Below are 12811 nucleotides of genomic sequence, written 5' to 3'. Positions count from 1 at the left end.
TGTAAGATCAACCTTCTCACTTTAGATTGTTTCCAACAAACGTTATCTCACTTTCGAGAGAATTGAATCACAGGTCTACGCCATTGACATCACGTTTATTTCACAAAGACAGTAAAATGAATTTGACTGTACAGTTAGACTACTTTATATTTAAAGAATAGAAATAGTTTATTTATTTATTTATTTATTTATTAGTATGATGCTAATGCGAGTTATACATTTGTAATGATAATACCCATATTCATACCTATTTTCGTTACTTCAAATGATAACTCATGACAAAAAAAAAAAAAAAAAAAAGAATTTTGTAATTCTGTTTTTCCTAATAGTTAGGTAGAGCGATTACCAAATCTGAATTCGTTAATGGAGTCAATTCATTAACATCGTTACTGGTAACGGTGACGTTAACCATGAATATCCATATTGAATTTATTCTAATAATGTGCGTTCCACGTGACGATAATGTGCAAGTCTCAAAGTATTTAAGAGTTATGGGTATTGCATAACGTTAATGCTTAAATGACCAGATAGTCTCAATCGTTATTTTAAAAGCAATCCAACTCATTCACAAATATATTATCTATATTATATTTAGTATAATTAATTTTTGCGTGTTTTTATTAGAATGTTTTACCCACTTCCCAGCAAAATTAAGGCTTCTCAGGTGAGCACGATGGTGATCAAATACGAATATTAAATTTGAGTTAGAATTCCTTAGTCAGGAAATACGTGATTCGGCTAAGAAGATTGTGAGTACATAACGTTAAGAATTAGACGTTTCTGGTGGAATTTGGATTACGTGGAAAACGCGTGATACTCGGGTTCGATATCCGGTAAGATTTCATGCAGTTCGTATACCAATTTAAGCTTTAGGCCCTTTCTTATATATCCTTGCTGCTGAACAGGACGCTAAACTAACATCAAATCAAATCATTCGTAAGAATAATCCCACCAAAATTGGAAACAACAATCTTTGCCTGGTAGAAATAGAGTAAGTGACAGGATGTTATTTCTTGAGATGATACACTTTCCCATTGCTAAAATCATGGACTCAGTAGGTTTATAAATTTTCTTAAATTATCCGCTTCATCACAATACTTTAGGTGAATAGAAAAGAAGTCAAGAAATCTTAGTATCTTACAAGGAAGGTCCATAAACCGTGAGAGTTGGATTTTGGTGAAACTTAGTGACAGGATTCAGTTCGAGTTGCTAAGGAACGTAGCAATAGTCACTCCATGCGCAAATGCTTCGTTGAGCTGTTACACCGACGCCATCTTGAAATCTGGTAGACAAAGTTCAAGAATACCCTTTTGGCACGAAAAAGGAAAAGCTTTTGGTAGATTTGACTTCACCGTTGTAAATCGGGATAGGGCATCTATATGTGAGGGTACTTCCAGTGCATGACCACAATTTTGAAAGACACCATATTGAATCGCGGTCAAATATAATAAATGCCAAGGGGATCATGTAGGGTATCAAATAGCACTGGAACTTATTCCCGAAACTATTTCCGTAACCAAAGTTTACTTATTTGTATTCACTTCAGAGTTAAGAGTTCTCTCACCATAGGAACATATAAAAACTGTGCGAGTTAGTTTTGTGTTACGCAGTAGTAGTCACTTTCTATGGAGCCTATGTTGCATATAGAAAATAGTGCCTGTGATCATGAGGATTGTGGCGAAAGTACATTTGTTAAGTGTGCGTACTGCTCCACGATTCTGTATATTCTTTGTTTGTTAGTACTATTAAACGTGTGTTTCATCATCCACCAGTCTATTCCATTGCGTTTCGAAACAGGTACAATTTGTTTGCAGTGCTGCTATTCCATTTTTCACTACAGGTATTTCAATTTTATTTTACGATTTCTCTCACTAGGCTCAAGACCTGTTTGGTGTAGAGGCTATTGTACATCAAATGACTACTACTTCATTAGTTAAGAAGGTGCAAGTACTCGCACGACGGCATTTCATAACACAAATCTTACTCCCACAGTTTTTACATGTCCCTGTGGGTGAAAGAGCTTTTAACTCTGAAGTGAATATAGATACGTAAACTTTGGTTACGGAAATGGTTTCGGGAGTAAGTTCCAGTGCTATTTGATACCCTATATGATCCCCTTGTCATTTATTATATTTGACGCGATTCAATATGGCGTCTTTCAAAATGGTAGTCATGCACTGGAAGTACCCTCACATATAGATGCCCTATCCCGGTTTATAACAGTGAAGTCAGATCTACCAAAAGCCTTTTCATTTTCGTGCCAAAAGGGTATTCTTGAATTTTGCCTATCGGCTTTCAAGATGGTGTCGGTGTAGCAGCTCAAAGAAGCATTTGCGCATCGAATGACTATTACTACGTTGCTTAGGACTCGAACTAAATCTTGTCACTAATTTTCATCAAAATCCAACTCTCACGGTTGATGGACCTTCCTCGTTAGTGTACGTGGAAACTTGCTATCAATTATTAGCAAAATAAAAACTTCACTGTGGACTTCTAATTTCTGAATGTTGTAAGACATCTCCTACTGAAAAGGAATAGAGTATAGACATGTAATTTAGGTGATCTGAAGTTGAAGTATATTTCAAGTGTCATTACACAAATATACGTCTACACCATCAAGAACTAATAGTAATAGGTAACAACCCCTTATCTTTCAATTCTTGTCAGAGATCTCTTGATTTGGCTTATCTAGTAGACTTTCAATACCTGAAGTTTCTCAAGGGAAGATTTGGAAGTTAAATAATGAAATTTTTTCTTATATGTGTAGCCAAGATGAATAGAGAAGGACCATTTGTCAGGGTAGGTGTGTTTTTATATCGGGTGTTGCAAAATAAGTGTTACAACTCTTGGGAGGTGAATCCTGTCACTGAGACAAGAAAAAAAGTTCTCTTGAACTTTCGGCTATCGGATATAGTTTCAGATCTACAAGGTGCCGAAAGCGTGGGAAACTGACTTTCCGACGCCAATAGTTCGAAAACTATCCAACGTAAAGAGGGCGGGTAAAAAATTCACTGAAGAAGTCATACCTGCTGTATTGAATTTTGCATGTTTCACAATCCTACCATGCACGCGCAAGGGATTCCCCAAAGGAACGTAGGGAGTCCCGGATAATCTGCTAAATGAAAGTTGGTCTAAATGGATATGAATTGATGGGGTTTCTACCAGGTAACAATAATTCGTTTGTATTAAGTCGATATCTGGAACAAATACAAAATGGCGGACACTTTCATGCCCGTTGTGTGTGGTTGCATAATCGCCAGGTACGGATGCTGGCCAACAGTGAAGTTCTGAGTATTAAGTGTAGCGAATTTGTACTCAAATGCTCTAGAAAGACATCTGGAGTGTCAGTAGAGCACAACAGATGAAGCAGGGTGATTCACATGTGTGGAAACAAGGTAACGAAAAATGCCCAGAAATGCACTCATACTCAGTAAACGTGAGTTCAAAGCGTCGGAAATGTAAGGATTAGCGTCAAGAACATGAAAACCAATTCACCAATAATATTCCCTCAAACCGACGCAATATGATGTGCACGGTTGCATATCAATAAGGATGCAACAACTGAGGACAAGTTGAAATTGTGCAAAGGGACTCAATAAGAAACTGGGTAAACTAAATGAATGTCTCTAGTGGGATCACATGATCGATATTGAAATGCGGACAATTTGTGTGTTGATATCGATATGCAGCTAGTGGAGAAATGTCAACATGTGCCACTACTGCTGAGACACCGTCTCACGTGGGAAAAATAGGAAAATAACTACTCGGGTCTTGAATCTGAGGCCGTGGGCTCCCAGTAGGATTGGAAACTGCGACCACGCGAGCGAAAGCGAGCGCTCTAGCCCAGAGGCTCGACGGAGCCTGACTTTCTCTGTATATGTTTCTTTGAGGAGTACCCACTTTGTTTGGCAAGCGCTCTTGTACAGCCTCCCGACATGCTTGTTTGTTACATTTTGTTACTCCCACTGCACAGTTGTAAACAATCAGAGCTTTAAGACGTTTCTTCTTATTTCTCGTGTCGTTTTATTTTCCATGTGTATGGTGTTTCAGCTGTAGTGTTACATGTGTCAAATTGGTTCTTTTTCGTCTTTGTCTTGGCATGTGTACTGTGTGTAAGATACATATTTCTGGAGGTATTTTCATATCGAGTACGTCATATGTCCCAGAAGACGTGAGACATGATAAAAGTTTGTTATTTTCACGCTCTATCACAATTTGAACCATGAATTAAGAGATTTCTTTTCATATGTGTCGACTGTGGGACAATGTCCCAAACAAAGTGGGACATTGATACAATCTTGTTCTAGTTACGTTCTATCAAAAAGTGCACCAGATGTAATAGCACAATGTACAACGTTATTTTCCTAGTTTTTGCATGTGAGTCGTTGTCCCAGCAATAGTGGGACATGTTGACATTTGTCCATTAGCTACATGTCGATATCAATACACAAATTGGCCACATTTCAATATCGATCATGCGATCCTACTAGTGACATTCATTTAGTTTACCCAGTTTCTTATTGAGTCCCTTTGCACAATTTCAACTTGTCCTCAGTTGTTGCATCCTTATTGGTATGCAACCGTGCAAATCATATTGCGTCGGTTTGAGGGAATATTATTGGTGAATTGGTTTTCATGTTCTTGACGCTAATCCTTACATTTCCGACGCTTTGAACTCACGTTTACTGAGTATGAGTGCATTTCTGGGCATTTTTCGTTACCTTGTTTCCACACATGTGAATCACCCTGCTTCATCTGTTGTGCTCTACTGACACTCCAGATGTCTTTCTAGAGCATTTGAGTACAAATTCGCTACACTTAATATTCAGAACTTCACTGTTGGCCAGCATCCGTACCTGGCGATTATGCAACCACACACAACGGGCATGAAAGTGTCCGCCATTTTGTATTTGTTCCAGATATCGACTTAATACAAACGAATTATTGTTACCTGGTAGAAACCCCATCAATTCATATCCATTTAAACCAATTTTCATTTGGCAGATTATCCGGGACTCCCTACGTTCCTTTGGGGAATCCCTTGCGCGTGCATGGTAGGATTGTGAAACATGCAAAATTCAATACAGCAGGTATGACTTCTTCAGTGAATTTTTTACCCGCCCTCTTTACGTTGGATAGTTTTCGAACTATTGGCGTCGGAAAGTCATTTTCCCACGCTTTCGGCACCTTGTAGATCTGAAACTATGTCCGATAGCCGAAAGTTCAAGAGAACTTTTTTCTTGTCTCAGTGGCAGGATTCACCTCCCAAGAGTTGTAACACTTATTTTGCAACACCCGATATATATATTTGCATAGACAATCTGTACGATCCATTTATATCGGTGATTCATACGAGGCCTGATTGGTAATCTCAGATAGGTGGGGATATATAGGACGGGAATTTTGTACCCCGTCTTGTTTCTGGATTGTTTCCAGATCATGGAGTGAACTCTGTCTGGTTGTGATTATACTATGATATTTGGTAAATTACTGGTCGAGACGCCTGAAGTATGGAGAATATAAGCTGATCTTAATGCTTTGGTATCGGCAATAGAGATATCGATGGACTTCTACTAACTAGAATAACTCCCTCCCTTTAAAGATACAAGTATAACTTCAGTTGGGATTTGGTCATCGTGTTAATGCACAAACCCCATAATTTTCCCATTGCCCTCTCTCGGATGGTTTATGTTATTTAGTGCTGGACAAATCGATTGATGCAATTTACCTTCTAGATCGGTAAGCTACCGCCCTGAGAGGAGACAGGTCTGACACGGGTAAAACTGTAATTCTAACTGTACATGATATGTATAATACAAGGAAATTACTTGTATATACTTATTTTGAAGAGCATTAGACAGAAGAAAGGTAATAATATTAGAAAACAAAACTTTGCATGAATTGTACAACTACTACCTATATGCTACCACTGGCATTTCAAATTGAAAGCTTCATAAAACGCAAAGTGAATTGATATTTTCAGAAAAATAATAAAATAAAAAATAAAAAACAGACTAGACTCTACGTCTAATACAGTAGCGTTATGTTACTTCTTGCGATCGAATACTGCGGACCGTAAGATTTGAAAAGTGACTCGAAGTAGAATCCATGACTCTTGAAGGAAAACGTGCAATTTCTAAAGGAGGTCACTGTCCCCATGAAAAGGAGTTTCGTCGGGTGCAAAGCTCTGCTGGGACTGTCCATACACCGCCAGTTATTGCAAAGAGGACGTGATGTGGAAAGAAATAAGGCTATTTCTTCACTCACCAAATGTCGATTTCTCTTCTCTTCTTTCTTGCTTATTTGTATCATATTTTGTTTTATTCTTTTTTTATTCTTTTCCTCGTTTACTCTCTTTCAATAGTTTCGTTTTTTTTTTCAATCTTTATTTTATATGCTTTTCTCCTTCTCAACATATTTCTTACAAAATGAAATATTTACGACAAATAAATTATTTATATTAATGCTTCACTATTGAAGCTCAAAGGCTGAAGAAAATGGATAGTACGAGGGTATGTCAAAAATTATTCTTGTGACACAACTCTTTTTACATTATTCATAGTGACTTCAGTCCTCTTTTTTCTCATTTTTATGCTTTTATTGTCATACTATGAAATTTTGACCCTAATTCCTCCTTTTGTCTTCTTTTTGTTGCAGATAGATAATGGCCGCTTCTTTAGGAATTTGAAGCAAAGAGGAACAATGAGCAATAATCCGGTTTTATGCTCGTAAGGTGTACCAGGGGCTGCAATCTATTGGACTTTCGGCACAATACGGGAACAGTGTCATGGCGGAACGGTGTATCTACGAATGGATTGAAAAACTCAAAACTGTCGCACAAGTGTTAGGCACGAGGAAGAAGCTAGACGAACATCTACAGCCGCAAATGATAATAACATTGAGCGTGCACTTGACATAGTTCTGTTAGACAGGCGAGTGACTATTAATAAATTAGCACATCGTCTGTAAATTAGTCGTGGACCAAGAAGTGAAGGACAAGATGTATGTGAGGCTCGCTGCTCAGCTAAAAACTTTCTTTCTCTTTCAATTTGACATGTCTTCATTCGGTTTCTAGCCAGCCATCTTGATTGAGGTTTCTCCTGTGTTTTCCTCATTCACACCAGTCAAATTCCGGGACAGTATCTAACATAATATTCTCAAGTCGGTTCCTTCTATCCCCATTCCTTTCTCCCTCTCAAATTTTTCGAGAAGTGTGAGCGCCGACGGTCGCCGTCCCTCATATGTGTGACTTAGTAATATTGCCATAGATGCCGAAAGCCTATAAAGCGAATTCGTAATTCCTGATGTTATTTAAATTTTGTTTCTGATTAGTTATATATATTTATACGCGTATTTCTGTTGCAGATCTCTTCGATGTGCTCACAAAAAAAAAAACTTTCTTTTTTCACATTGTATGTTTAAAATTAATAAGAAATACAAATCAGCAAACATAAAAACCTTGTATAAAGTCCTGCTAAATGGGTGAAAAATCTTCTTAGCGACTCCTATGTACTCTATAAGAAGTAGAAGTTTCCGAAAGTTAATGGAATATAAATTTTTCTCTTGAATTGCAAATTTGAGGTGCATAATATCGAAATTCTACACATCCGTTTCGCTTAGTTTCGAGTAATCTCGCAAAACGTGCAGCAAAGCTCCATATACACGCGTACGAAGCCTCTTATTTTAACTAATTTTTAGTATGAAATATTAAGGTTTTTTAAAAAAATATGTTTCCATTCCTTTAGATCAAACATACAACAAGCGATATATAACTCAATTTGTCAAAAAAATGGATTTGGTGGCTTTTCATACGAGGCACCTCATTCGTAGGTAAATTTGTGAACTATCTACCTACTAAACTGTACAGTATCTACAAACTATTATTTGTAGGTACTGTACGGGTTAAATTTTCAATTTATTATATTACCTGAAATAATAATAAAATACTGCAGACTATACGACAAATCTTATAATCTCTTTTTAATTAGTAAAAATAATTTATAATACTATTACGTAAAGTTATTACTTAAACATTTGTGAAACATGAATAAAATCATTAGAATAGCTCCCGAAAGATTCTGGAAATACTCTACCATTTCTAGATTGTTCGGTTAAAGTTGAATTATAACATGCTGTGCAATTGTTACTTGAGTATTCAAATTGCTAGCAAGAAGTATACAACTTTTGGTTTTCGCTGTTCAGTAAATGACCACTCTTTTAAGAGACAGAAAAATTTCGAGAATCTTACACATTTTCACAATATTCCGTGTTCATTTTATAATTTAGTTTACATTTTGAATTGTATGATTGCTGTGCACATGATAGTAAATGAAAATGGAAGAGTAGACCAGAGATGGGCACCCTCACTCACTTTTGTCCTAAAGAGGGTAATCCTGACTCACTCTCATTTTGGTAGATGTGAGTGAGTGCAAGTGAGGATGAGTGTGAGAGTCGGTTGAGAATGAGTGCGTCAATAGATTTTCAATGTGACGACGAGTGAGTCTATGTGGTGTGATCCAGTTGATTGAGGGTGAATGTGACTGAGTGTAAGTGTATCTATAGTGTTTTGAGTGAGAGGCCTAATAAGTCTGAGTGTGAAAATTCATTGAGTATGAGTGTGAGTCAAGGACATCAGTAATATTTGAATGTTAGGGCGAGTGAGTATGAGCGAGTTGATTGATGGTTAGTGGGAGTGAGGGTGAGGGCATCAACAATATTTGAGTTTGAGTGCGTATGAGCGTGAAGGAGTCGAACGATGGTGAATGTGAGTAAGGATAAATAAAAATGTCCATACCAGAATGAAATCCCGAACGGTGTTTGTTTGGAAAGTTACTTGTTCGAAAATGTTTGAAATCACACTTTCATGTGAAGTTCAAATAGAGTAGAAACCTTGGCACGGAGAGAGTATTTGGTAAACTTTACGGCATGGAGAGGTAAACTTTACTCCGCTACAGAATTTTCCTGCTGCTGAGCAGGTGATCCTAAAAAGCTGCTGTTTCACCAAATGATTTACATGAAATAAGTAATTCGTTGAAACCTAGAATCAAGGTTACTTTTTCGTTTTGGCGCTCTAGTTGTTGGTCAAATTAAAAATGATGGATGGAGTAGACTTTTTCATCCTCTCTCTCCTCTATAATCAAAATGAATTTCCGTTCTCTCAAAGTTTATTTTCGCACTGGGCATCACTTGTCCTGGCTCTCTAAATGCATGTCTGCTCTCACCTTTAAAGTATATTTCCACTTTCTTTCTTAAAGTGCATTCTCGTCCTCGAATTCATTAATCCTTGCCCTCAAAGCGTATTTTGGTCTTTGCCTACAAACTTTATCCTTGTTCTTGCTCTCAAGGCATATTTTCATTCTCAACATGTACTTTCCCCTCGCCCTCAAAATGTATTTTTCCATCGTCGCTAATAAAGCTTTTCCTTTCTCTCGAAATGTATTTTTTACCGCTCATTTCACTTTTGAACTGGAAGGACATGTAAAATGTACATGTTTTAAGAAAATTTTGTTCCATACCGCACAATATTTAGCACTACTGATTTACCACTTCTAGTTATGCTTTCCCAATATTTTGTAAACAAATTTTTAATTGTTGTTGGGCTCTTCTACGAAACATAGGCTGCTGAGAATTCTTTGTTTAAAACCTACTACGCTTTTCCTACGTGTCGTTCCTAACATAAATTACGTGAGGTTCGTAAAAACGTGCTTATAGATACACTTATAGTGATATGCAGTTCCTAATAGGAAGACGCTATAAGTAATTGTTCGAGATATTAAGTTTAGATGTGGAAGACATAAATGTGCGGAAAGTTATGAAGAAAGAAGGAATAACTAAATCACCTGATGTCTTCATTGTCAGAAGAGAAAGAAACCATTATGTGTCATCTGACGAAGGGGGTTGGCATTGGTGCGTTTGAAGTAGAATGTAGTGTTGATGATGCTCCTGTTTATGTGCCATCTGACTGTGATGAAAGTAGCAGTTGTTCTTCTACTGAAGAATGTCGGGAACAGCTTCCAATATTAGATGATAAAAATTCGTTAGTACAATAAATGGTTTGGACTAGAAGCAATGACAGCTCTAAGAAACGGAAGAATGCATGGAGTCGCAAAACGCAAGAAGGTAAAACATTAAACTGACAAAAACTTTCGACTTCTGCCGATTTACCAGAGTTTATTATCACGTTGAAGCAAGAAGAGTTAGTGGGTAAAGTTGGATTTATACAGAAAATTGAGCCGCTATAAACGCAGGTACAAAAGTTCTTGCTAAAATCGTTTTGTATGTGAGGCAAAGAGCTCAAGTAATCGCCTCACAACATAGAGAACTATCCGAATGTTTCCTAGTATTCTTATCATGAGACATTATAAATACCACAGTGCATCACACAAGTGAAGAAATCAAAACGAAGAAGTTAACATAAAAAACAAACCAAATTCGACCTACATTGACGTGTGCGAAGAGCAATTAAAGGCTCTTATTGGACTTCTGATACTAACAGGAGCTATGAAAAATAATCATTTTGTGCTAATATATTGTTCGACACTAATTCATTTTGTGTTAAGTATCGATCAACAATGTCTAGAAAAAGATTCAACCTTTTACAAGATGCGATCCAATTCAAAAAAGCAAATTAACACCTATCAAAGAAATATGGAACATTTTAATTCCCAACTGCGAAAATAACTACAAACCAGGTACCTATGTAGCAACTGACGAACAACTAATTGGATTTAGAGGGAGATGATCATTCGAAATTTGTCTGCCCAGCAAACCTAACAAATATACATAAAAGTTATTAGATATGTGTCTATGTTATTAGACACAATATGAATTCCCGCCCTCAATCTCAAAACGTATTCTTGCCTTCGCTCACAAAATGTGTTCCCATCATCAGCTTCGAAATATATGTTTGCACTCACGCTCAATATGTATCTCAATTGTCGTCCTCATAACGTATTTGTGTATCACTATCGAAATGTTCTCTTGCCCTAGGCCTCAAATTGCATTCAAACCCTCGATATCACTAATCCTCGCTCTCGATATCACTAATCCTCGCTCTCGAAAAATATTTATTGCCCTCATGCTCCAAATATGTTCTCGTCCTTACCCTCAAAAAGCATTTTCGTCTCGAAATGCATTTATGTTCTCCCCCTTTAATCATATTTCTATCCTAGATCCGAAAATGTATTTTTTCCTTTGCCCTCAAAATATATTCCATCCTTCGTTATTGACATCATTAGTCCTCACTCTCCAGATATATGTTTGCCCTCACTCTAATGCCTTCGCCCTCAAAGCGTATTTTCGCTCTTGAAATGAACTAATAACAAACACACTTATGAAAATAAAATATCATTCTTGTTCTCTGTACGTATTAAAACATATAAAGTAATAGGAGCTAATATCTTAATGCAATTCTATATCATAAAATCTGAAAATAATTTGCGAAATGTTCAAAAATGTGTTATACAGAAATTTCAAAGAAGTAAAACATTAATTTATCTCTGGTTCATCTTGCTGAGGGGAAAAGCCCAGAGGAAAATTTCCGTTCATTGCATTGGAACATTCATAACTCTTCCCTTTTTCTCTTTCTAATTCATTATCTATACATGTAGGTATCCTTCCTTGCAGGGTCGTTAAAATTAACAGAGCGTCTTCATAATTCCAAATTAAGAATCTCTCTCTCCCTCTCTCGCTCTCTATCTCTCTCTCTCTCTCTCTCTCTCTATCTCTCTCTCTTCCTACGAGAAATGGATGAAAATAGATTTCCTGTTTTCATAATCTCTTTTCCTGTTTCTTCAGTTTATTTTGCTGTCTGTTCGACACAACTCGGAAACTCCAAATCTCTTCTTAGCTGGAAAAGATAAAACTGAAACTTCCTGCTTTCCTATCCGCGAATACTGAAAACCCATTATTGCATCTCTGGAAGATAAATTATAACGTGATGAAACGTGCTGTTATGACATCTCCTGATGTTAAGGTTTCAATGTTAATATTCTCTCCGAATCTGTTCAGCATGTAAAATACAAAATTTAATGTTCTCTAATAATCACATGCTGAATAACATGATTCACATAAATATATGACATTTAAGGTGCATGAAAAATTAAAATTTATGCTCTCTGTAACACACTATACACCTAATAAACAACCATTGCATATTTAATAAACAATTTATAACAAGGGGTACACGGAACAGGAAAAACATTTGGTTTGAAAAATTATAATGATTTAGAGAAATTATTACAGCAGTGTTTTTTAGTTTTGTTTACTGGTTACTAGAGGGACATCGAGTGGAGAGAAAGAAGTGCTTAGCAGATTGATTGGCAGAGGTGAATAAAATATATATTTTTTTAAATTTCCAATTGTTATATGGAAATATAATACGTGTAACGATTTCAGAGATTAACTATTTGTGCAAACCAGGAAAAGTAGGAGAAAATTGAACGTTGTTGAATTGTAAACGCAATGATTTTACAGTTTACATAATACAATTTGAAAAAAAGTTTTCACTCGTGCATGTGAATAAATTGATTTTCAAGATACAAAAATTCTGAGTTCTGCCGTAGCATTTTAACAACCAAAGGAGGTGTGAGTTTGACAATTTTATATTTTACTATTTAAAAAAAAATCCTATTCGTAAAATATATGATTAAGAACTCTATTAAAACATGTAATGCTTATGGAAAGGATCAAAATTTGTTTCATAATTATTACGTTATTACACGACGAGCAATCCTTGCTTAAATAACCCTCTGGGAATCAGAGTAAAAATGGCTGATATTTCAATGTCCTGGAGCTTTAAACGGAACAGTAA

The sequence above is a fragment of the Thermobia domestica genome, chromosome 8 (genome assembly GCF_964235325.1).
Source record: "Thermobia domestica chromosome 8, izTheDome1.hap1.1, whole genome shotgun sequence".
NCBI classification, from domain to species: domain Eukaryota; kingdom Metazoa; phylum Arthropoda; class Insecta; order Zygentoma; family Lepismatidae; genus Thermobia; species Thermobia domestica.
This window is presented reverse-complemented; position numbering follows the sequence as displayed.